Source organism: Cynocephalus volans, chromosome X (genome assembly GCF_027409185.1).
Source record: "Cynocephalus volans isolate mCynVol1 chromosome X, mCynVol1.pri, whole genome shotgun sequence".
Classification (NCBI taxonomy): Eukaryota; Metazoa; Chordata; class Mammalia; order Dermoptera; family Cynocephalidae; genus Cynocephalus; species Cynocephalus volans.
The window spans coordinates 44,520,607-44,546,572 of NC_084478.1; positions in this window are offsets into that span (position 1 = coordinate 44,520,607).

Sequence of the window (25,966 nt, forward strand, 5' to 3'; positions counted from 1 at the left end):
CACCACCAAAGAGTAATAATAACTCTCAAGCTCTAGATCCTATAGAACAGGAAGTCCTTGAAATGACTGACAAGGAATTTCAATAGATAATTCTAAGGAAACAAGGGGCCGGCCCCATGGTTCACTTGGGAGAGTGTCGTGCCAGGAGCGCTGAGGCCGTGGGTTCAGATCCTATATCAGGATGGCCGGTGTGCTTGCTAGTTAGCGTGGTGCAGACAAAACCATGCAGAGGGTTGCGATCACCTGACCAGTGGGAAAAAAAAATAATAATTCTAAGGAAACTAAATGTCATACATGAAAACTCAGACAACACAATGAAATGAAGAAAAGTATACAGGACCTGAAAGAAGAAATGTACAAGGAAATCAATTCCCTAAAAAAGAGTGTAGCAGAGCTTTCGGAGCTGAAGAATTCATTCAACAAAATAAGAAAAACAACAGAGAGTTTAACCAGAAGGCTTGAACAAGCAGAAGAGAGAATTTCTGACCTTGAAGATGGGCTGTTTGAAATAACATGGGCAGACAAATAAATAAATAAATAAATAAATAAGAAAGAAAGAAAAAAGAATTAAAAACATTGAAGAAAATTTAAAAGAGATAACAGCCAACCTTAAGTGCTTGAATATTCGAATTGTGCGCATTCCAGAAGGGAAGGAAAAAGGAAATGGCATTAAAAACATATTTGACGTGAAACTGGCAGAAAACTTCGCAGGTACAGGGAAAGACACAGGTCTTCAGATTCAAGAGGCTCAAGGTTCCCCAAACATATTTGACCCAAAAAGGCCTTCTCCAAGACATGTTATATCGTCAAATTGGCAAAACTCAGACAAAGAAAGAATCTTAAAAGCTGAAAGAGAGTAGTATCAAGTCACCTATAACGGAGCCCCATTCATACTAACATCAGACTTTTCATCGCAAATCATAAAATCCAGAAAAGAATGGGATAATATATTCAAAATACTAAAAGACAAAGACTGCCAGCCAAGAATACTTTACCCAGCAAGATTATCCTTCTGAAACGAGGGACAAATAGTATATTTCTCAGACAAACAAAAACTGTGGGAGTTCACTACCACACAGCCAGCCTTAGAAGAAATTCTCAAGGGACTACCAGGTTTGGTACCCGAATAAAACCCACCCTTGCCATAAATAGTCAAAAACAAACAAAACCCAGTAGTAAAATACAAATGCTAACAATAAAGAGAAAAAAAAGTTTATCTACCACCCCAACAAACCAACAAATACAGAAGACAAACAGTAAATCAGAAAAAAAGGAACAAGACAACCCCCTCCCCCCCAAAAATCAATAAAATGCTAGGAGTAAATCAACACTTTTGAATAACAACTCTTAATGTAAAATGACTAAATTCCCCACTCAAAAGACACAGATTGACTGACCAGATTAAAAAGGTGGACCCAACTATATGCTGCCTTCAAGAGGCTCACCTCACCTGTAAAGACACACAGACTAAGAGTGAATGGATGGAAAAAGATATAACATGCAAATAGAAATGAAAAATGAGCCAGAGTAGCTATTCTTATATCTGATAAAATAGACTTTAAACCAAGAACCATAAAAAGAGATAAAGAAGGCCACTATATAATGATAATTTATCCATAAAGAAGACATAAGAATCATTAATATATACACACCCAAAGTCAGAGCAGCAAGATTTATAAAGCAAACACTATTAGACCTAAAGAATGAGATAGACACTAATACCATAATAATAGGGGGGACCTGAGAACCCTCAGTATTGGACAGATCATCTAGGCAAAGAATTAGCAGAGAAACACAAGATCTAAACAACACTTTAGACCAATTGGATTTGGCAGATATCTACAGAACATTCCATCCAACAACCGCAAAATATTCATTCTTCTCATCAGTACAGGGAACATTCTACAGGATAGATAACACGTTAGGTCACAAATGAAGTCTCAACAAATTCAAAAAAAATGGAATTATTCCATGTATTTTTTCTGATCAAAATGAATTAAAATTAGAAATCAATAACAAAGGAAAATCTGGAAACTATACAAACACTGAAATTAAACAATGTTCCAATTAATGACATACGGATACAAGAATAAATTAAACAGGAAATCAAAAAAATTATATAAAGTAATGAAAATAATGACACATCACACCAAAACCCACAGGATATTACAAAAGCAGTACTAAGGGGGAAATTTAACACATTAAATGCTTACTTCAGAAGAATGGAAAGATGGCAAGTAAACAACCTAACACTTCACCTTAAAGAATTAGAAAAACAAGAACAATCCAAACCCAATGTTTGTAGTGTAGATGAAAAGCACTAATTAAGATCAGAGAAGGAGAAAATGAAATGGAAACCAAAAAAAAAAAAAAAAAAAGAAACAAAAGATCAATACTCAAAAAGTTGATTTTTTGTTTTTTGTTTGTTTTTGTCATTTATTTATTTTATTTTTTATTTATTTATTTTCTTAAATTTCATTTTGTCGATATACAACGTGGTTGACTATTGTGGCCCATTACCGAAACCTCCCTTCCTCCTCCCTCTCCTCCCTCCCACCCAACAATATCCTTTCTGTTTGCTTGTTGTATCAACTTCAAGGAATTGTAGCTGTTATGTTTTCTTCCCCCCCCACACGGGTTTTGTGTGTGTGTGTGTGTGTGTGTGTGTGTGTGTGTGTGTGTGTGTGTGTGTGAATTTATTTATTGATTTTTAGCTCCCAACAATAAGTGAGAACATGTGGTATTTCTCTTTCTGTGCCTGACTTGTTTCACTTAATATAATTCTCTCAAGGTCCAACCACGTTGTTCCAAATAGCAGTATTTCAATCGTTTTTATAGCTGAGTAGTATTCCATTGTGTAGAAATAAGACATTTTCCGTATCCACTCATCCGATGATGGACATTTGGGCTGGTTCCAACTCTTGGCTATTGTAAAGAGTGCTGCGATGAACACTGAGGAATAGGTATACCTTCGACTTGATGATTTCCATTCCTCTGGGTATATTCCCAGCAGTGGCATAGCTGGGTCATATGGTAGATCTATCCGCAATTGTTTGAGGAACCTCCATACAATTTTCCATAGAGGCTGCACCATTTTGCGGTCCCACCAAAAATGTATGAGAGTTCCTTTTTTTCTGTAACCTCGCCAGCATTTATCCTTCAGAGTCTTTTGGATTTTAGCCATCCTAATTGGGGTGAGATGGTATCTCAGTGTGTTTTGATTTGCATTTCCCAGATGCTGAGTGATGTTGAGCATTTTCTCATATGTCTGTTGGCCATTTGTATATCTTCCTTAGAGAAATGCCTACTTTGCTCTTTTGCCCATTTTTTAATTGGGTTGCTTGTTTTTTTCTTGTAAAGTTGTTTGAGTTCCTTGTATATTCTGGAGGTAAAGATATAACCAAAAAGAAAACTACAGGCCGATATCATTGGTGAATATAGATGCAAAAATCCTCACTAAAATACTAGCAAACAGAATACAGCAACACATACGAAAAATTATTCACCATGATCAAGTGGGATTCATCCCACGGATGCAAGGTTGGTTCAACATACGCAAATCAATAAATGTGATACATATTAATAAAATCAAACAGAAGGACCATATGATCATCTCTACAGGTGCTAAAAAATCATTTGATAAAATTCAACATTCATTCATGACATAGACCCTCTATAAGTTAGATACAGATGGAAACTATCTCAACATAATTAAAGCCATACATGATAAACCCACTGCCAATATCATCCTGAATGGGGAAAAGCTGAAAGCTTTTCCTTCAAGAACAGGAACTAGACAAGGATGTCCACTCTCACCACTCCTATTCCACATAGTATTGGAAGTACTAGCCAGAGCAATCAGAGAAGAGAAGGAAATGAAGGGAATCCAGATTGGAAAAGATGAAGTCAAACTGTTCCTGTTTGCAGATGACATGATCCTATATATCGGACAGCCTAAAGCATCTACCAAAAAACACTTGGAGTTGATAAATGATTTCAGCAAAGTTGCAGGATACAAAATCAGCAAACAAAATTCAGTAGCATTTCTATTCTCCAATAGTGAACATGCAAAAAGAGAAAGCAAGAAAGCCTGCCTATTTACAATAGGAACCAAAAAAATAAAATACTTAGGAATTGAGTTAACCAAGGAGGCGAAAAATCTCTATAATGAGAAATACAAACCACTGCTGAGAGAAATCAGAGAGGATACAAGAAGATGGAAAGATATCCCATGCTCTTGGATTGGAAGAATCAACATAGTGAAAATGTCCATACTACCCAAAGTGATATACAAATTCAATGCAATCCCCATCAAAATTCCAATGACATTTTCCACAGAAATGGAAAGAACTATCCAGACATTTATATGGAATAAAAAAAGACCATGCTTAGCCAAAGCTATGCTGAGCAAAAAACATAAAGCTGGAGGCATAACACTACCTGATTTTAAACTATACTACAAAGCTATAATAACCAAAACAGTATGGTACTGGCATAAAAACAGACACACTGATCAATGGAATAGAATAGAGAATCCAGAAATCAACCCACACACCTACAGCCAGCTGATCTTTGACAAAGGCCCCAAGCCTATACACTGGGGAAGAGACTGCCTCTTCAGCAAATGGTGCTGGGATAACTGGATATCCATATGCAGGAGAATGATAGTAGAGCCATAAATTTCACCATACACTAAAGTCAACTCAAAATGGATTAAAGAATTAAATATACACTCAGAAACAATAAAACTTCTTAAAGAAAACATAGGAGAAACACTTCAGGAAGTAGGACTAGACACAGACTTCATGAATATGAACCCAAAAGCATGGGCCACAAAAGGAAAATTAAACAAATGGGATTATATCAAACTAAAGAGCTTCTGCACATCAAAAGAAACAATTAACAGAGTTAAAAGACAACCAACACAGTGGGAGAAAATATTTGCAAAATATACATCTGACAAAGAATTATTGACCCATGAATGATTATGTGACACAGTCAACACCAATGAGAATATTATGTATATTTATCTGAGAATTCACCAACAAAGAGTACCGCTGAGGTTTTGTAACTGTAAATAGAGAACATGCTATTTCTGGTTAACCACTGAGTGGAGTCAAAAAGTGCAGAAGCAGAGTCAAGAGAAACTTTGCCCTGCACTGTTGCTGCTGCCCTTATTATATGGATCAATTATATCCAGTTTTGTGTGAGTCTGAATTGAGGGTTTTTTGGGGGTTAGTTTTTTTTTTTTTTTAATTTTATTTTGTCGATATACATTGTGGCTGATTATTGCTCCCAACACAGAAACCTCCCTCCCTCCTCCCACCCCCCTCTCCCCCAACAATATCCTTTCTGTTTGCTTGTCATATCAACTTCAAGTAATTATGGTTGTTATATCTTCTTCCGCCCACCGGTTCTTTTTTTTTTTTTTCTGTGTGTGTGTGTGTGTGTGAATTTATATATTAATTTTTAGCTCCCACCAATAAGTGAGAACATGTGGTATTTCTCTTTCTGTGCCTGACTTGTTTCACTTAATATAATTCTCTCAAGGTCCATCCATGTTGTTGCAAATGGCAGTATTTCATTCGTTTTTATAGCTGAGTAGTATTCCATTGTGTAGATGTACCACATTTTCCGTATCCACTCTTCCGATGATGGACATTTGGGCTGGTTCCAACCCTTGGCTATTGTAAAGAGTGCTGTGATGAACACTGAGGAACAGGTATACCTTCGACTTGATGATTTCCATTCCTCTGGGTATATTCCCAACAGTGGGATAGGTGGGTCGTATGGTAGATCTATCTGCAATTGTTTGAGGAACCTCCATACCATTTTCCATAGAGGCTGCACCATTTTGCAGTCCCACCAACAATGGATGAGAGTTCCTTTTTGTCCGCAACCTCGCTAGCATTTATCATTCAGGGTCATTTGGATTTTAGCCATCCTAACTGGGGTTAGATGGTATCTCAGTGTGGTTTTGATTTGCATTCCCTGGATGCTGAGTGATGTTGAGCATTTTTTCATATGTCTGTTGGCCATTTGTATATCTTCCTTAGAGAAATGCCTACTTAGCTCTTTTGCCCATTTTTTAATTGGGTTGCTTGTTTTCTTCTTGTAAAGTTGTTTGAGTTCTTTATATATTCTGGATATTAATCCTTTGTCAGATATATATTTTGCAAATAATTTTGCCCACTCTGTTGGTTGTCTTTTAACTCTGTTAATTGTTTCTTTTGCTGTGCAGAAGCTTTTTAGTTTGATATAATCCCATTTGTTTATTTTTCCTTTGGTTGCCTGTGCTTTTGGGGTCGTATTCATGAAGTCTGTGCCCAGTCCTATTTCCTGAAGTGTTTCCCCTATGTTTTCTTTAAGAAGTTTTATTGTTTCAGGGTGTATATTTAAATCCTTAATCCATTTTGAGTTGATTTTAATATACGGTGAGAGGTATGGATCTAGTTTCATTCTCCTGCATATGGATATCCAGTTATCCCAGCACCATTTGCTGAAGAGGCAGTCCCTTCCCCAGTGAATACGCTTGGTGCCTTTGTCAAAGATCAGATGGAAGTAAGTGTGTGGGTAGATTTCTGGATTCTCTATTCTATTCCATTGGTCAGTGTGTCTGTTTTTATGCCAGTACCATACTGTTTTGGTTATTATAGCTTTGTAGTATAGCTTAAAGTCAGGTAGTGTTATGCCTCCAGCTTTATTTTTTTTTGCTCAGCATTGCTTTGGCAATGCGTGGTCTTTTATTGTTCCATATAAATATCTGGATAGATTTTCCCATTTCTGAGAAAAATGTCTTTGGAATTTTGATGGGGATTGCATTGAATTTGTATATCACTTTGGGTAGTATGGACATTTTCACTATGTTGATTCTTCCAATCCAAGAGCATGGGATATCTTTCCATCTTCTTTTATCATCTCTAATTTCTCTCAGCAGTGGTTTGTAGTTCTCATTACAGATATTTTTCACCTCCTTGGTTAACTCAATTCCTAAGTATTTTATTTTTTTGGTGGCTATTATAAATGGGCAGGCTTCCTTGATTTTTTGTTCTGCATGTTCACTATTGGAGAAAAGAAATGCTACTGATTTTTGCATGTTCATTTTGTATCCTGCTACTGTGCTGAAATCATTTATCCATTCCAACCGTTTTTTTGTAGAGTTTTTAGGCTGTTCGATATATAGGATCATGTCATCTGCAAACAGGGACAGTTTGACTTCATCTTTTTCAATCTGGGTGCCCTTTATTTCCTTCTCTTCTCTGATTGCTCTGGCTAGTACTTCCAGCACTATGTTGAATAGGAGTGGTGAGAGTGGGCATCCTTGTCTAGTTCCTCTTCTTAAAGGAAAAGCTTTCAGCTTTTCCCCATTCAGGATGATATTGGCTGTGGGTTTATCATATATGGCTTTAATTATGTTGAGATACTTTCCCTCTATGCCTAACATATAGAGGGTCTTTGTCATGAATGAGTGCTGAACTTTTTCAAATGGTTTTTCAGCATCTATAGAGATGATCATATGGTCCTTGTGTTTGAGTTTATTAATATGGTGTATCACATTTATTGATTTGCGTATGTTGAACAAACCTTGCATCCCTGGGATGAATTCCACTTGATCGTGATGAATAATTTTTCATACGTGTTGCTGTATTCTGTTTGCTAGTATTTTAGTGAGGATTTTTGCATCTATATTCATCAAGGATATCGGCCTGTAGTTTTCTTTTTTGGTTATATCTTTACCTGGTTTTGGTATCAGGATGATATTTGCTTCATAGAATAGAGACTGGGAGATTTGCGTGCATTTCAATCTTTTGGAATAGTTTATCAAGAATGGGTGTCAATTCCTCTTTGAATGTTTGGTAAAATTCTGCTGTGAATCCATCTGGTCCTGGGCTTTTCTTTGTTGGGAGCCTTCTGATAACAGCTTCAATCTCCTTTATTGTTATTGGTGTATTCAAATTTTCTACGTCTTCATGGTTCAGTTTTGGGAGCTTGTGTGTGTCCAGAAATTTATCCATTTCCTCCAGATTTTCAAATTTGTTGTCGTATAGTTGTTTATAGTAGTCTCGAATGATTCCTTGTATTTCAGATGAATCAGTTGTAATATCGCCTTTTTCATTTCTAATTTTTTTTACTTGAGTCTTCTCTCTTCTTTTTTTTGTTAGCCATGCTAATGGTTTGTCAATTTTATTTATCTTTTCAAAAAGCCAACTTTTTGATTCGTTGATCTTTTCAATTGTTTTCTGGGTTTGAATTTCATTCAGTTCTGCTCTGATCTTAATGATTTCTTTCCATCTGCTAACTTTTGCTTTGGATTGTTCTTATTTTTCTAGTTTTTTAAGGTGAAGTGTTAGGTTGTTTACTTGCCATCTTTCCATTCTTCTGAAGTGAGCATTTAATGCAATAAATTTCCCCCTTAATACTGCTTTTGCAGTATCCCACAAGTTTTGGTATGATGTATCATTGTTTTCATTAGTTTCAATAAATTTTTTGATTTCTTGCTTGATTTCTTCTTGGACCCATATGTCATTAAGTAGAATGCTGTTTAATTTCCATGTGTTTGTATAGTTTCCAGAGTTTCATTTGTTATTAATTTCTAGTTTTAATCCATTGTGGTCTGAGAAGATACATGGGATAATTCCAATTTTTTTGAATTTATTGAGACTTGATTTGTGACCTAATATGTGATCTATCCTGGAGAATGATCCATGTGCTGATGAGAAGAATGAATATTCTGAGGTTGTTGGATGGAATGTTCTGTAGATATCTGCCAATTCCAATTGGTCTAGAGTCTTGTTTAGATCTTGTGTTTCTCTACTGATTCTTTGCCTAGATGATCTGTCTAATATTGACAGTGGGGTGTTCAGGTCCCCTGCTATTATGGTATTAGTGTCTATTTCCTTCTTTAGGTCTAATAGAGTTTGTTTTATAAATCTGGCTGCTCCAACATTGGGTGTGTACATATTTATGATTGTTATGTCTTCTTGATGGATCAGTCCTTTTATCATTAAGTAGTGTCCCTCATTGTCTCTTTTTATGGTTTTTAGTTTAAAGTCTATTTTGTCAGATATCACAATAGCTACTCCAGCTCGTTTTTCTTTTCTGTTTGCATGGTAAATCTTTTTCCATCCTTTCACTCTTAGTCTATGTGAATCTTTATGGGTGAGGTGGGTCTCTTGTAGGCAGCATATAGTTAGGTCCCCCTTTTTGATCCAGTCAGTCAATCTGTGTCTTCTGATTGGGGAATTTAAGCCTTTTACATTAAGAGTTGTTATTGAAAGCTGTTGATTTATTCCTAGCATTTTATTGGTTGTTTGGTTGTCTTAGGTGTCTTTTGTTCCTTGCTTTCTGATTTACTGTTTGGTCTCTGTGTTTGTTGGTTCCTTAGGTTGTAGATAGCATTTTTGTTTGCTTGTTTTCTCTTCATGAGTGCCATTTTTGTTATACTAGTGGGTTTTGATTTTTCTTGGGTTTTTATGGCAGTGGTAGTTATTTTTCAGGAACCAAACCCAGTACTCCCTTGAGGTTTTCTTGTAAGGGTGGTCTTGTGGTAGTGAACTCCCACAGTTTTTGTTTGTCTGAGAAATATACTATTTGCCCTTCATTTCGGAAGTATAGCCTAGCAGGGTAGAGTATTCTTGGCTGGCAATCTTTGTCTTTTAGTATTTTGAATATATCATCCCATTCCTTTCTAAATTTTAGGGTTTGTGATGAAAAGTCTGATGTTAACCTGATTGGGGCTCCCTTATAGGTGATTTGATGCTTCTCTCTTGCACATTTTAAGATTCTCTCTTTGTCTCTGAGTTTTGCCAATTTGACTATAACATGTCTTGGAGAAGGCCTTTTTGGGTTGAATACATTTGGAGATCGTTGAGCTTCCTGGATCTGAAGATCTGTGATTTTTCCTATACCTGGGAAATTTTCTGCCACTATTTTGTTGAATATGTTTTCAATGGACTCTCCATTTTCCTCCCCTTCTGGAATACCCATGACTCAGATATTTGAGCGCTTAAGGTTGTCTGATATCTCTCTCAGATTTTCTTCAATGTCTTTGATTCTTTTTTCTTTCTTTTTGTCTGCTTGTGTTATTTCAAACAGCCCATCTTCAAGTTCAGAGGTTCTCTCTTCAGCTTCGACAAGCCTGCTGGTTAAACTCTCCGTTGTGTTTTTTATTTCGCTGAATAACTTCTTCAGTTCAGCAAGTTCTGCTACATTTTTTTTCAGGACATTGATTTCCTTGTACATTTCCTCTTTCAGATCCTGTATACTTTTCCTCATTTCATCATGATGTCTAGCTGAGTTTTCTTGTATCTCATTCAGTTTCCTTAGAATTATCTCGAAATTCCTTGTCAGTTATTTCAAGGGCTTCTTGTTCTATAGGATCTAGAGTTTGAGATTTATTAACTTTTGTTGGTGTACCTTCTTGATTTTTTGTATTTCTGGTATCTTATTTTTGATGTTTATTCATTGTGGCAGGGGGTTTCACAGTCCACCAGTTTGAGACTAATGACTAACTAAGATGTTGCTGTGGTTGCCAATTTCGTATGGCTACCTCCGTGACTGCTCAGTTGGCCTCCAGTGCCTTGTGTGTGTGGTTGCCTCAGGTCTTGGGCCTCTCCAGGGAGCCACCTTTCTGGTCAGATTGGACTCTGCTGGGCTGGTGGATCGCGTAACACAGGGTGTGTGATCTCTGTTGAGCTTTCACTTCCTGTGCAGGACTTCTCCCTGTTCTGTTTGCTCTGGCCCAGGCTGTTGGATCGTGCAGTGGCGACCCCACAGGGTGCGTGGTTTCTGTCGAGTCTCTGCCTCCCTGGCCACATGTCTTCCTGCTCTCTGCACACTGTGCTGGGCTGGGACGTGTCTTCTGCAACCCTTGTCTATCAGCTGGGCCTTCAAGACCCTGCTTGGCACCGCCTCGCCCAAGAAGTCTACCAGGCTTCTGGTAGGCACAGAGGACCGGTCACTCTGGGTGCCTTTGTAGCACTGTGTAGATCTTTCTCGGGACATGTTCACCTTTGTATCCCCCCCGGCATAGACCGAATCTAGTGCCCGCCTGCAGCCAGCTCTCCGGCAGGTTCAAGTGGACCTGGGAACTCTCCTACCACACTATTCCCAATCAGAAATTGGTTAGGCTTTTTTCCAAACTGGTGGCCACAGAGATGGTATCTGCCTCCCAGTAACTGGAAGTTTACCGGGGGCCGGAGTCCAGGGTGTGGTGCAGTGACAGTCGGCCCCGCCCATACTTCCTTGCCCTCCCAACACTGGCCGGGGACGCCCCACACCACCAGCCCCGCCAGAGAACCGCGGAGGGAGTGGGAGGGGAGGCCAGCTCGCAGGCTCCGGAAAGCCCTGAGCCGGGGCAAGCAAGTGGGAAGGCTCAGTGAGGGGCTGCGCCAGGCGGAGCTGCCAGCACCTGGGAAAACGGAGGCAGCATCGGGGCGGTGAGTGACCCGGTGATGCTGGCAGAAGCCAGGTGGGTGTCAGCCCCCCGAGCAGGGCTGGGCCAGGGGTCACTCACAGGGCTGTGCCAGGTCGGGTGCTCACTCTCTGCCTCTGGTTTATTGCCTTCCCCGTTCTCAGCCGCTGCTGCCTCGGGCTGCTCAGTAGGTCCCACGGCGCGGCTCGGGCACTCCCAGGAATCTTCTTTTATGCCGGCCTGAAACCTCGAATCCTGAATAGGGCCGCTGGCCGCCTTCAGCACAGCCCCGGCCTCCGGGATCCTGTCTGCATCCACAGCAGCCCTGGTGCCGTGTTCCCTGTTTAGAGACTCACTTTTGCAGCTAAGAAACAGTTCTTTTCCTGCTCCACACTTCAAAGCTGTTGCCTGTAAATGAGGCAGCCTCTCCTGCCGGGGGCAAAGTGGCCGTCAGCCCCCACGACTGGCCAGCAGCAGCGGTCCTCCCTTAAGAGATGGTGAGAGGAAGGTCCACAAGTTTCCCAGCTGCCTGAGGCCTTTTCCACCTCAGCTACTCCGCGCCAACTGCTGCAGCCACCGCCATCTTGAAACCAATTTGGGTTAGTTTTAAAAGAAATGGTACTACAATATACAAGGGGATTTATAAGAGCATCCAATAAAAAGAAAAATAAGAAGACATGAAGACAGACATATTAGCAACAAAGAGATAATTTGTAATCTTGTCAGATGTTTTTCATTTTCTCTTATTAATGCAAGAGAAGTGAATTGCATTACGCCATCATGGATTGTTCCATCAAGAAAGCTAGGATATGGAATAACTGAATTTTTATAAGGAGTTAGGATAAGGCCTCATGACTAGCTTAACATCAGCACAGCCATGTTAAGCATCTTTCTCCCTTCTCTCCCTCCTCCTTTCAGTCTTCTGCTCAGGGAACTGAGATTCCTCTTCCGCGAAAGAGTAAACATTACCCTTATCATAAAAGGAAGTCTTGTGGGCGGCATTTAGCAGGCTTGGGCTGGAATGCTTTGTGCTGAGATAGTGGCTAATCAAGAGCCTATGTCCTAACTGACCAAATATTATCAGACCAGAAGGGCTGTGTCACCTTGCATACCACTAATTTCAAAATTGCTCATTTACTCTGTCAGAACTCTCCCTAAAAGTCATATAAACCTCCTGCTTTTCTTGGTTCGGGGGAACTGACCTGGTTCAGTCTCCCCTCCACATTAGTGGAATAAACCTTTTGGCTGAAATGGCACCTGGCTCAGGTCTCTCTTCTCCTTCTCGCAGAATCTAACGGTTAGGAAGCAAAAGGATTTAAATTTGATGTCTAGAAATTTAGTCTTGATCTTAGAAATATATACCCCTTGTAAGAAAGGTCTCATGAAGTGTTAAGTTTACTTGTAGTACTGAACTCTTAGGGTAAATTTAATAATTCATATTTTGTGCTCACAATATTATCTTTTCTACCACCAGTCTTACTTGTTTTTAAACACTCGTAACAGTTCATAATTTTCCTATTATCAGTTATTTACATATCTCAGTTTTTATTTTTTTCAAATACTCTCATTTTAGCTAGACAGTATAGATCAACTGCTTATGCTATATGGTGAAGGATGAGATGTATGTAATTATAAATACATTAAAACACACATCATAGGTCTTTTCTTCATACCATCAACAATCATGAGTAGTATGAAGTTTTTTAAAATGGTTTTAGGGATAAATAAGCTATGATTAGAAGAATAAAAAATAAATTGTAAAAATTTGAACATAAAACTATAAATTAATAAAGAATATTGATATCTATTTTACCTTAGAGAGTATCTACGAACTGTGCATATTTTTCCTATGGTTATAAAAAAAGTTTATTTATTTAATTAAAAATGTACTTTATAAAAATGGAATATTCAGGAATCCTGTTTCCGGACATCCTAAGTCAGCTCTTACTTTGATAATTTAAGCACTTCATGTGTCTTTGTAGTTACTTTGAATAATTGGAATCCAGTATCTAAACTGACACACAGGGTATAAGACAAGCATCTTACCAAGTACTTTATAACAATTTGTAATGAGCCTTAGGGAACTGTTATAACAGTATAACATTATACAATACATCCCAAGAGAAGGACTACAGAAGAATTCAACTTTTATTTAAAAGGCACAGAAAAAATTCCATGTTTTATATGAGTCGCCTTTTTAAAGAAAATTAAAAGACAATTGTTTAATTCACTTATGAGGCTAGAGCAATCAAGATTGCAAGATAGGAAGAAAATAGGAGGCATTAACATAGATTTGAAAATCCTAAATAAAACTTTGTAGGTAAACAAATCCAGTGGTCTATTAAAAATGCACCATGATCACCAAGATTTGTACCATGAATGCAAGGATGGCTTAACATCAGAAATGCTGCTTATTGAAGCTATTTTAGTACATTTGTGCTGCTATAGCAATACCTGAGATTGGATAATTTATAATAAACAGAAATTTATTTCTCATAGTTCTAGAGGGAAGGAACTCCAAAACTGAGGGGTCAGCATATGGTGAAGGTTTTCTTGCTGCATCATTTCATGGTGGAAGGTGGGAGAAAAGAGAGGAAGAGTGGGCTAAAGTCATTATTTTACAAGGAACCCACTTCTACCAATGAGACCACTCCTGTTATAAAAGCATTAATCCATTCATGACGGCAGAGTGCTCATGACCTAACCACCTCTTAAGAAGCCCCACTTTCCAACACCTTCACATTGGGGACCAAACTTTCAACACATTTATCTTGGGGGCCATACTCAAACCACAGCATTCGCCATCATATTAATACAATTAATGTGAAAAAAAATCACAGGATGGGATCAAAATATGCAGGAGAATTTTGATATAGGTCACAAACCACTAAATATATATTTTAAAAAAAACTTTCATGAAACTAAGAACACGATGGAGTTCCTTATTTTTGATAAAATCTATGTAAGAAACCCTACAACAAATACCATATCGATAGGAAATTTTGTATGCAGTTCCTTTAAGACTGGCTAAAAGACAAAAATTCCTGTTATTTTTACCAAGGTTTGTAGATGTTACCAGTGGTCTCGGTCAATATATTAATAGAAGAAAGAGAAATAAGGGCTACAAACATAGAAAAAGAAGAGAGATTGCTAGGTAATATTTTGTTAGGCAAACTATTGATCACTTAAAGGAATTTTTCCTCTGCTTCTATATTTAATACAAAGCAATGAATTTATTATTATTGTCTGTTATAGGAATGCTGAAGCTGATATTCTGTTTATTAGAAGTATTACGCATCTGTTAGTTCAATCTTAATTATGGTATTCAAATAGCTAATTATTTTGGTCTGTTTAGATAGTATGTAGTCAAGTTTGTTTACTAAAAATAACGATTATATTCCCTTCTTTTTGAATTCCTATCAACAGTTTTATGTATTTATAAAATTTTTTTGTTAGATATAGATATGTTCATTATCACTGACAAAATGATTTAAAATAATACTATCCTTCATCTAGGAACTACCTTAACAGAACATTCATGATACCTTAATAGAGAACTGTTTAAAGAAAATAAAGGCAGACACAATTACTGAATTTAGAAAATGTTCGCATGTAAAAGTTCATCATGTATTAAAACATTTCTCCATCTTTATTTTTACAATGTTAATTAATACCTATACTATTTATTTGTTACTACAAATTTAATTATAGTGTACTTTATAAGTATTTCTCTTATCTCAGTTAGCATCTAATGAACACTTTCTACATCAAGTTTTAATGTGGGGAAATTCTTTTTCATAGTTTCTGCAAATATTTTCTCCCATTTATTTATTTCTCTAACTATTTTGGAATCCACATAACTTAGAAAAGCTTAGAATTCTACTTGCATCTCCTCATTTTGAAGAAAGTACTAAGAAAGTTCTTTAACCTAGTCTTCCAGAAATATCCATTTGGTTCCTCAACTCATCTAATGAGTTCTTATTTTGACTATATTTCTATACAAGTATTTCCAGTTGGTTCATTTATATTAAGGATGTGCTTGTTTCTACTTTATGTTATCAGCATCATCCTTCATCTCTTTGAGGATATTCCTAACACTTATTTTACATTCTCTTTCTATTTAGTCCACTAAATCTATTTGTGTAGTGCAATATGCTCCTTTTGTTGTCTTTAATGTATTGTGTATCTTGTTTTCCTGTGTCTATTAATATTCCTCCTATTGTAGCTATACATTGTTTGATAAAATACACTCAGCAATACGGACTAAAGCTTTTCCCAAGTTTGTGCCCTTTGTGGTGAGTTCATTGAATAGGTCTGAAACTATATCTTAAGATGGAATCTTCTAGTTGTATAATCTGGGCTCAACCAGCCCCCATCCATCACTTCTCACCAGCAGATGTGGTTTCTAGAGAATTTGTCCATGAGCTCTCCTCTGTAACGCTATCTCCTGAATTGGTGTAGGTGGAAAAAGGGATATCCCGGACCTGGCTAGCATGCTTTCTCCTATTATCAATTCCCACTCCGACCAGACTGAAGAGCCACTTCAACTCTCTGAGCAGTAGTAGGCTAATTTGGTTCTTTGTCTGCCAGTAGACTTTTACCAGAAAGAGAAATATTCAAAAACTATATAAAGCATTCCATTTCAACCCAAGACATATTTAGAATTTGCTCAAATTTTATAAAAGTAAACAAAGGATTATTTTACCAGCTAAAGTAATCCTGAATTCACTAATTTACTGCCCATAATCCAAAGAAAAAAGAAGTTTAGATAAAATATTTATCTGTACATAAATAAATGAACAATCTAAAATTAAGGATACAGTCTAAAACTCAATCCTACAACTATCACAGCTGGGAAAGTCATTAACAGGCAGCTGGTGGCTGAAACCCTGCCAACCTGTATCTATCATTCTCAGTTTTTGATATATCAATGGGAAAATTTAGTTCCAATGTATAGATTCTCTACCTCCCACTCAATTCTTCGAACTTCTTGACCTCTTTCAAGTTGACAACCTATTGTCATACTTAAGTCACTTGATGGTTGTGATTTTGATGGTATTTGGCAAGTGTAATATTAAGAACTCAGATTCATGACTTTAAAATACTAGAGGGAATACAACTTAAGAAGCAACTTACCATCAAGTTGCTATTTAATTCACACAAATGTTTACGTAAAAATTGAAATTGTTTATTTAAGTATATTTTTTCCTTTTCAACATATACCTTTACTATTAGATAATTATTATTCACCAGAAGATCACAGGACTGTTGAAAAACTGAATCTTTACAGTAATTTATTAAAATGAATTATATCCAAAGAAATACTGTTTTAACTTTGAAGCTAGTAATTCAATTATGCAAATACAAGAGAATGCTATAACATAAGCAGTTTGTATTCATCAAAAAATACATTAAAAAACACAGTGGAACATGTGGACTCATTCTGAGATACTGGTATAATAAAACATTGATTTAAATTGCCTCATAAAGTCAATATGACTAAATCTACAGATGTAATTAATAATTTGCCAGTACAGAAAAATCTTAATAGTTTACCTCTAAAGAAAAATATGGATATTTAAAGGACAATGGAAAAATGCAAAATTCACAACACGTGTACACCCCAAATGACATATTTTCTTCTGTATGAGGGTACTTCAAAAGTTCTTGTAAAAATAGAATTAAAAGGTAAAATGAATCTTTGTATAATTTTTTAAGTTATCCTCACATACATTATTTATTTTTACATGTGACAGTTTTTTTTTATTATACAGTCACATGGAATAACATCCACAATGGGTCAATTAAGGAAAAATAAATTAAAAAGAAAAAAATTTCAGAAACAGCAGTATATCAAAAGTTACCAGAAACTGGAGGGAAGAAATAATGAGAAGTTATTGCTCACATACTTTATTATTTGGGGTGAGCTGTATATTGTTAATTCATAAATAAAACATGCAAATAATTTCATCATTGGTTTTTAAAAATTGATACTAGCATATTGGTTACAAAATGTTGTGTTAGCTCCTCCCAAATAAATAATATCAACTTTCTGGTAATGGGTATGCTGCAAGTAGGAATCTGTCCCTCACATTATGGGCACAAGGGGTGACAATTTGCTTTGCATCTCATGAATATTCATAATAAATAATTAAAGTATAAAAAACAAAAAAACCCTAAAAGCTCTGTAAAATGATTATGTATAAACTCAAAACATCTTACTCTAGCATCATAATGCAATATAGTAATTTTTTATTGTCAGCATTTCTTCTTTAAATGTTACTTTATTCTAACTTCTTGGTATCATAGTAGTTGATTCTCATGTACCTTTACCCATTTCTCTTTCCCTCTCCCTCTCTCCCCTCACCCCAGTACACATCATATCTGTTCACTTGTCTTAACAAGTTAAGGAATTGTTGTGATTGTTGTGTCTTCTCCCCACCCCAACCCTTTTTATTATATATTTTTAGCTCCCACAAATAAGTGAGAACATGTGGTATTTCTCTTTCTGTGCATGACTTGTTTCACTTAATATAATTTTCTCTAAGTCCATTGTTGTGAATGCTAGTATTTCATTCTTTTACATAGCAGAGCCGTATTCCATTGTGTAGATATACCACAGTCTCCTTATCCGCTCATCTGATGATGGACACTTGGGCTGGTTCCAACTCTTGGCTATTGTAAATAGTGCTGCAATAAACATGGGAGTACAGGTATCCCTTCAGCATGATGACTTCCATTTCTCTGGGTATATTCCCAGCAGTGGAATAGCTGGGTCATATGGTAGATCATGAATATTACCCCAAAAGCACAGGCAGCCAAAGGAAAAATAAACAAATGGGATTATTGTCAAACTAAAAAGCTTCTGCACAGCAAAAGAAACATTCAACAGAGTTAAAAGACAAACAACATAGTGGGAGAAAATATTGCCAAAATATACATCTGACAAAGGATTAATATCCAGAATATACTAGGAACTCAAACAACTTTACAGCATAAAAACAAGTAACTCAATTAAAAAATGGGCAAAGGAGCTGAACAGGAATTTCTCAAAGGAAGATATATGAATGGCCAACAGACACATGAAAAAATGCTCAACATCACTCAGCATTTGGGAAATGCAAATCAAAACCAATTTGAGATACCATCTCACTCCAGTTAAGCTGGCTAATATCCAAAAGATTGAAAATGGTAAATGCTGGAGTGGTTGCTGAGAAAAAGGAACTCTCCTACACTGTTGGTGCGTCTGCAAAATGATGCAGGCTTTATAGGAAATAGTGTGGGGGTTCCTCAAATAAATGTTACATTTTCTTAAAGCATCTCGAGAATCTATGACACGCTATCTAGATCTTATTGTTACAGGATTAACTATTCCTCTTATCCTAATGGGCTGCTCTTGTACTAATAAATTCCCATGAAAATTATTCATTTTTGATTTATGTATTTATGCACCAAAGATTTGACACGGAATGCTGACTTGTCTCTCTTCTAGGGCCTCTTAGAACTGTTTATATATAAGCATTTATGTACCATTTATAAGTGTTATATACATGTATACATATAAATATGTGTATACATGTGTTATCTGTATGTATATAAATTTTATATGGATATAAATGTATGTATATGTGTTATATGCATGTATAAGTGTTGTGTATATGTATATGTGTTGTGTATATGTATATAAATGCCTATATGTATATAAATGTGTGTATGTTATATACCCATATAAATAGTATACATATTACATATAAAAGTTATATTTTATATTTATACATGTTATATATAACTGGTATTTATACATACTTATAAATGCCTTTAGGAAAGTCAATTGCCACTCTCTCAGTTTTTTTGGTGGGAAAAAACCATACTGACTTGATCATTAATTGGGCTAATACATAAAAACACTTAGAATAATTCTAGTCTGGTATCAAGTAATCTGGTTCATTATGATTAATTCATTAATGCATCACCATATGACATTTTGTATGTTTAAAAGATATCATAAAAGGCATGTGTATTGGATTAGTGGGTGATACATATATAATGTAGGATGCATAATATATTAATGTATTAATATGTCTGTTAAAAGGTCACACTTAAGTCAAAAAGTTCACATATAAATAATCTATAGGGGTTTTCAAGATGGCGGTGGCTGCAGTGGCTGGCGCGGAGTAGCTGAGGTGGAAAAGGCGGCCACTGGGCCTCAGGCAGCCAGGAAACTTGTGGACCTTCCTCTTGCCATCTCTTAAGGGAGGACCGCTGCTGGTGGCCGGTCGTGGGGGTGACCACCACTTTGCCCCCGGCAGGAGAGGCTGCCTCACTTACAGGCAACAGCTTTGAAGTGTGGAGCAGGAAAAGAACTGTTTCTTGGCTGCAAAAGCGAGTCTCTAAACAGGGAACACGGCGCCAGGGCTGCTGTGGATGCAGACAGGATCCCGGAGGCCGGGGCCGCGCTGAAGGCGACCAGCTGCCCTATTCAGGATTTGAGGTTTCAGGCCGGCATTAAAGAAGATTCCTGGGAGCGCCTGAGCCGCGCTGCGACTGAACAGCCCGAGGCAGCAGCGGCCGAGAACAGGGAAGGCGACAAACCAGAGACAGAGAGTGAGCACCCGACCTGGCACAGCACTGTGAGTGACCCTTGGCCCAGCTCTATTCGGGGGGGCTGACCACCAGGCCACTCACCGCCCCGAGACTGCCGCCATTTTCCCAGGTGCGGGCAGCTCCGCCCTGCTCGGCCGTCACTGAGCCTTCCCACTTGCTTGGCCCGGTTCGGCGCAGGGCTTTCCGGAGCCTGCGGGCCGGCCTCCCCTCCCACTCCCTCCGCGGTTCTCCGGCGGGGCTGGTGGCGGGGGGCATCCCAGGCCAGTGTCGGGAGGGCAAAAAGTACGGGCGGGCCGACTGTCACTCCACCACACCCTGGACTCCGGCCCCCAGTAAACTTCCTGTTACTGGGAGGCAGATACCATCTCTGCGGCCACCAGTTTGGAAAAAAGCCTAACGAATTTCTGGTTGGGAATAGTGTGGTAGGAGAGTTCCCAGGTCCGCTTGAATCTGCCAGAGGGCTGGCTGCAGGTGGGCACTAGATTCGGTCTATGCCGGGGGGATACAAAGGTGAACAAGACCCGAGAAAGATCTACATAGTGCTACAAAGGCACCCAGAGCGACCGGTCGTCTGTGCCTAGCAGAAACCTGGCAGACTTCCCGGGCGAGGCGGTGCCGAGCAGGGTCTTGAAGGCCCAGCTGATAGATGAGGGGTGCAGAAGACACGCCCCAGCCCAGCACAGTGTGCACAGAGTGGGGAGACATGCAGCCACGGAGGCAGAGACTAGACAGAAAACACACACCCAGTGGGGGCGGCACTGCACGATCTAATAGCCTGGGCCAGAGCACACGGAACAGGGAGAAGTCCTGCACAGGAAGTGAAAGCTCAACAGAGATCACACACACTGTGGTACGTGATCCACCAGCCCAGCAGAGTCCAAGCTGACCAGAAAGGTGGCTCCCCGGAGAAGCCCAAGACCCGAGGCAACCACACACACAAGGCACTAGAGGCCAACTGAGCAGTCACGGAGGGAGCCATACAAAATTGGCAACCACAGCAACATCCTAGTTAGTCATTAGTCTCAAACTGGTGGACTGTGAAACCCCCTGGCACAATGAATAAACACCAAAAAAAAGATACCAGAAATACAAAAAATCAAGAAAGTACACCACCAAAAGTTAATAAATCTCAAACTCTAGATCCTATAGAACAAGAAGCCCTTGAAATAACTGACAAGGAATTTCGAGGGATAATTCTAAGGAAACTGAATGAGATACAAGAAAACTCAGCTAGACATCATGATGAAATGAGGAAAAGCATACAGGATCTGAAAGAGGAAATGTACAAGGAAATCAATGTCCTGAAAAAAAATGTAGCAGAACTTGCTGAACTGAAGAAGTTATTCAGCGAAATAAAAAACACAACGGAGAGTTTAACCAGCAGGCTTGTCGAAGCTGAAGAGAGAACCTCTGAACTTGAAGATGGGCTGTTTGAAATAACACAAGCAGACAAAAAGAAAGAAAAAAGAATCAAAGACATTGAAGAAAATCTGAGAGAGATATCAGACAACCTTAAGCACTCAAATATCCAAGTCATGGGTATTCCAGAAGGGGAGGAAAATGGAGATTCCATTGAAAACATATTCAATAAAATAGTGGCAGAAAACTTCCCAGGTATAGGAAAAATCACAGATCTTCAGATCCAGGAAGCTCAATGATCTCCAAATGTATTCAACCCCAAAAGACCTTCTCCAAGACATGTCATAGTCAAATTGGCAAAACTCAGAGACAAAGAGAGAATCTTAAAAGCTGCAAGAGAGAAGCGTCAAATCACCTATAAGGGAGCCCCAATCAGGTTAACATCAGACTTTTCATCACAAACCCTAAAAGCTAGAAAGGAATGGGATGATATTTTTAAAATACTAAAAGACAAAGATTGCCAGCCAAGAATACTCTACCCTGCAAGGCTATCCTTCCGAAATGAAGGGCAAATAGTATATTTCTCAGACAAACAAAAACTGTGGGAGTTCACTACCACAAGACCACTCTTACAAGAAATCCTCAAGGGAGTACTGGGTTTGGTTCCTGAAAAATAACTACCACTGCCATAAAAACCCAAGAAAAATCTAAACCCGCTAGTATAATAAAAATTGCATTCATGAAGAGAAAACAAGCTAACAAAAACACTATCTACAACCTAAGGAACCAACAAACATAGAAACCAAACAGTAAATCAGAAAGCAAGGAACAAAAGACACCTAAGACAACCAAACAACCAATAAAATGCTAGGAATAAATCAACACCTTTCAATAACAACTCTTAATGTACAAGGCTTAAATTCCCCAATTAAAAGACACAGACTGGCTGACTGGATCAAAAAGCAGGACCCAACTATATGCTGCCTACAAGAGACCCACCTCACCCATAAAGATTCACACAAACTAAGAGTGAAAGGATGGAAAAAGATTTACCATGCAAACAGAAAAGAAAAACGAGCTGGAGTAGCTATTCTTATATCTGACAAAATAGACTTTAAACTAAAATCCATAAAAAGAGACAATGAGGGACACTACTTAATGATAAAAGGACTGATCCATCAAGAAGACATAACAATCATAAATACGTACGCACCCAATGTTGGAGCAGCCAGATTTATAAAACAAACTCTATTACACCTAAAGAAGGAAATAGACACTAATACCATAATAGCAGGGGACCTGAACACCCCACTGTTAATATTAGACAGATCATCTAGGCAAAGAATCAGTAGAGAAACACAAGATCTAAACAAGACTCTAGACCAATTGGAATTGGCAGAAATCTACAGAACATTCCACCCAACAACCTCAGAATATTCATTCTTCTCATCAGCACATGGATCATTCTCCTGGATAGATCACATATTAGGTCACAAATCAAGTCTCAATAAATTAAAAAAAATGGAATTATCCCATGTATCTTCTCAGACCACAATGGATTAAAACTAGAAATTAATAACAAATGAAACTCTGGAAACTATACCAACACATGGAAATTAAACAGCATTCTACTTAATGACATATGGGTCCAAGAAAAATCAAGCAGGAAATCAAAAAATTTATTGAAACTAATGAAAACAATGATACATCATACCAAAACCCATGGGATACTGCAAAAGCAGTATTGAGTGGAAAATTTATTGCCTTAAACGCTCACTTCAGAAGAATAGAAAGATGGCAAGTGAACAACCTAACACTTCACCTTAAAGAACTAGAAAAACAAGAACAATCCAAACCTAAAGTTAGCAAACGGAAAGAAATCATTAAGATCAGAGCAGAATTGAATGAAATTGAAAACCAAAAAACAATTCAAAAGATCAACGAATCAAAACGTTGGTTTTTTGAAAAGATAAATAAAATTGACAAACCATTAGCATGGCTAACAAAAAAAAAAAGAAGAGATGACTCAAATAACAAAAATTAGAAATGAAAAAGGCGATATTACAACTGATTCATCTGAAATACAATGAATCATTCGAGACTACTATATACAACTATACGACAACAAATTTGAAAATCTGGAGGAAAAGGATAAATTCCTGGACACACACAAGCTCCCAAAACTGAACCATGAAGACGTAGAAAATTTGAACAGACCAATAACAATAAAGGAGATTGAAGCTGTTATCAGAAGGCTCCCAACAAAGAAAAGCCCAGGACCAGATGGATTCACAGCAGAATTTTACCAAACATTCAAAGAGGAATTGACACCCATTCTTTACAAACTATTCCAAAAGATTGAAACGGACACAAATCTCCCAAACTCATTCTATGAAGCAAAGATCATCCTGATACCAAAACCAGGTAAAGATATAACCAAAAAAGAAAACTACAGGCCGATATCCTTGATGAATATAGATGCAAAAATCCTCACTAAAATACTAGCAAACAGAATACAGAAACACATACGTGAAATTATTCATCACGATCAAGTGGGATTCATCCCAGGGATGCAAGGTTGGTTCAACATACGCAAATCAATAAATGTGATACACCATATTAATAAACTCAAACACAAGGACCATATGATCATCTCTATAGATGCTGAAAAAGCATTTGATAAAGTTCAGCACTCATTCATGACAAAGACCCTCTATAAGTTAGGTATAGAGGGAAAGTATCTCAACATAATTAAAGCCATATATGCCAAAGCCACAGCCAATATCATCCTGAATGGGGAAAAGCTGAAAGCTTTTCCTTTAAGAACAGGAACTAGACAAGGATGCCCACTATCACCACACCTATTCAACATACTGTTGGAAGTACTAGCCAGAGCAATCAGAGAAGAGAAGGAAATAAAGGGCATCCAGATTGGAAAAGATGAAGTCAAACTGTCCCTGTTTGCAGATGACATGATCCTATATATCGAACAGCCTAAAACCTCTACAAAAAAACTCTTGGAATTGATAAATGATTTCATCACAGTAGCAGGATACAAAATCAACACACAAAAATCAGTAGCATTTCTTTTCTCCAATAGTGAACATGCAGAAAGAGAAATCAAGAAAGCCTGCCCATTTACAATAGCCACCAAAAAAAAGAAAAAAAATACTTAGGAATTGAGTTAACCAAGGAGGTGAAAAGTCTCTATAATGAGAACTACAAACCACTGCTGAGAGAAATTAGAGAGGATACAAGAAGATGGAAAGATATCCCATGCTCTTGGATTGGAAGAATCAACATAGTGAAAATGTCCATACTACCCAAAGTGATATACAAATTCAATGCAATCCCCATCAAAATTCCAAAGACATTTTTCTCAGAAATGGAAAAAACTATCCAGACATTTATGTGGAACAATAAAAGACCACACATAGCCAAAGCAATGCTGAGCAAAAAAAAATAAAGCTGGAGGTATAACACTACCTGACTTTAAGCTATACTACAAAGGTATAATAACCAAAACAGTATGATACTGGCATAAAAACAGACACACTGACCCATGGAATAGAATAGAGAATCCAGAAATCAACCCACACACTTACTTCCATCTGATCTTTGACAAAGGCACCAAGCCTATTCACTGGGGAAGGGACTGCCTCTTCAGCAAATGGTGCTGGGATAACTGGATATCCATATGCAGGAGAATGAAACTAGATCCATACCTCTCACCGTATACTAAAATCAACTCAAAATGGATTAAGGATTTAAATATACACCCTGAGTCAATAAATCTTCTTAAAGAAAACATAGGAGAAACACTCAGGAAATAGGACTGGGCACAGACTTCATGAATACGACCCCAAAAGCACGGGCAACCAAAGGAAAAATTAACAAATGGGATTATATCAAACTAAAAAGCTTCTGCATGGCAAAAGAAACAATTAAAAGAGTTAAAAGACAACCAACAGAGTGGGAGAAAATATTTGCAAAGTATACGTCTGACAAAGGATTAATATCCAGAATATATAACGAACTCAAACAACTTTACAAGAAGAAAACAAGCAACCCAATTAAAAAATGGGCAAAAGAGCTAAGTAGGCATTTCTCTAAGGAAGATATACAAATGGCCAACAGACATATGAAAAAATGCTCAACATCACTCAGTATCTGGGAAATGCAAATCAAAACCACATTGAGATACCATCTAACCCCAGTTAGGATGGCTAAAATCGAAAAGATTCTGAACGATAAATGCTGGCGAGGTTGCGGAGAAAAAGGAACTCTCATACATTGTTGGTGGGACTGCAAAATGGTGCAGCCTCTATGGAAAATGGTATGGAGGTTCCTCAAACAATTGCAGATAGATCTACCATACGACCCGGCTATCCCACTGCTGGGAATATACCCAGAGGAATGGAAATCATCAAGTCGAAGGTATACCTGTCCCCCAATGTTTATCGCAGCACTCTTTACAATAGCCAAGAGTTGGAACCAGCCCAAATGCCCATCATCAGATGAGTGGATATGGAAAATGTGGTACATCTACACAATGGAATACTACTCAGCTATAAAAACCAATGAAATACT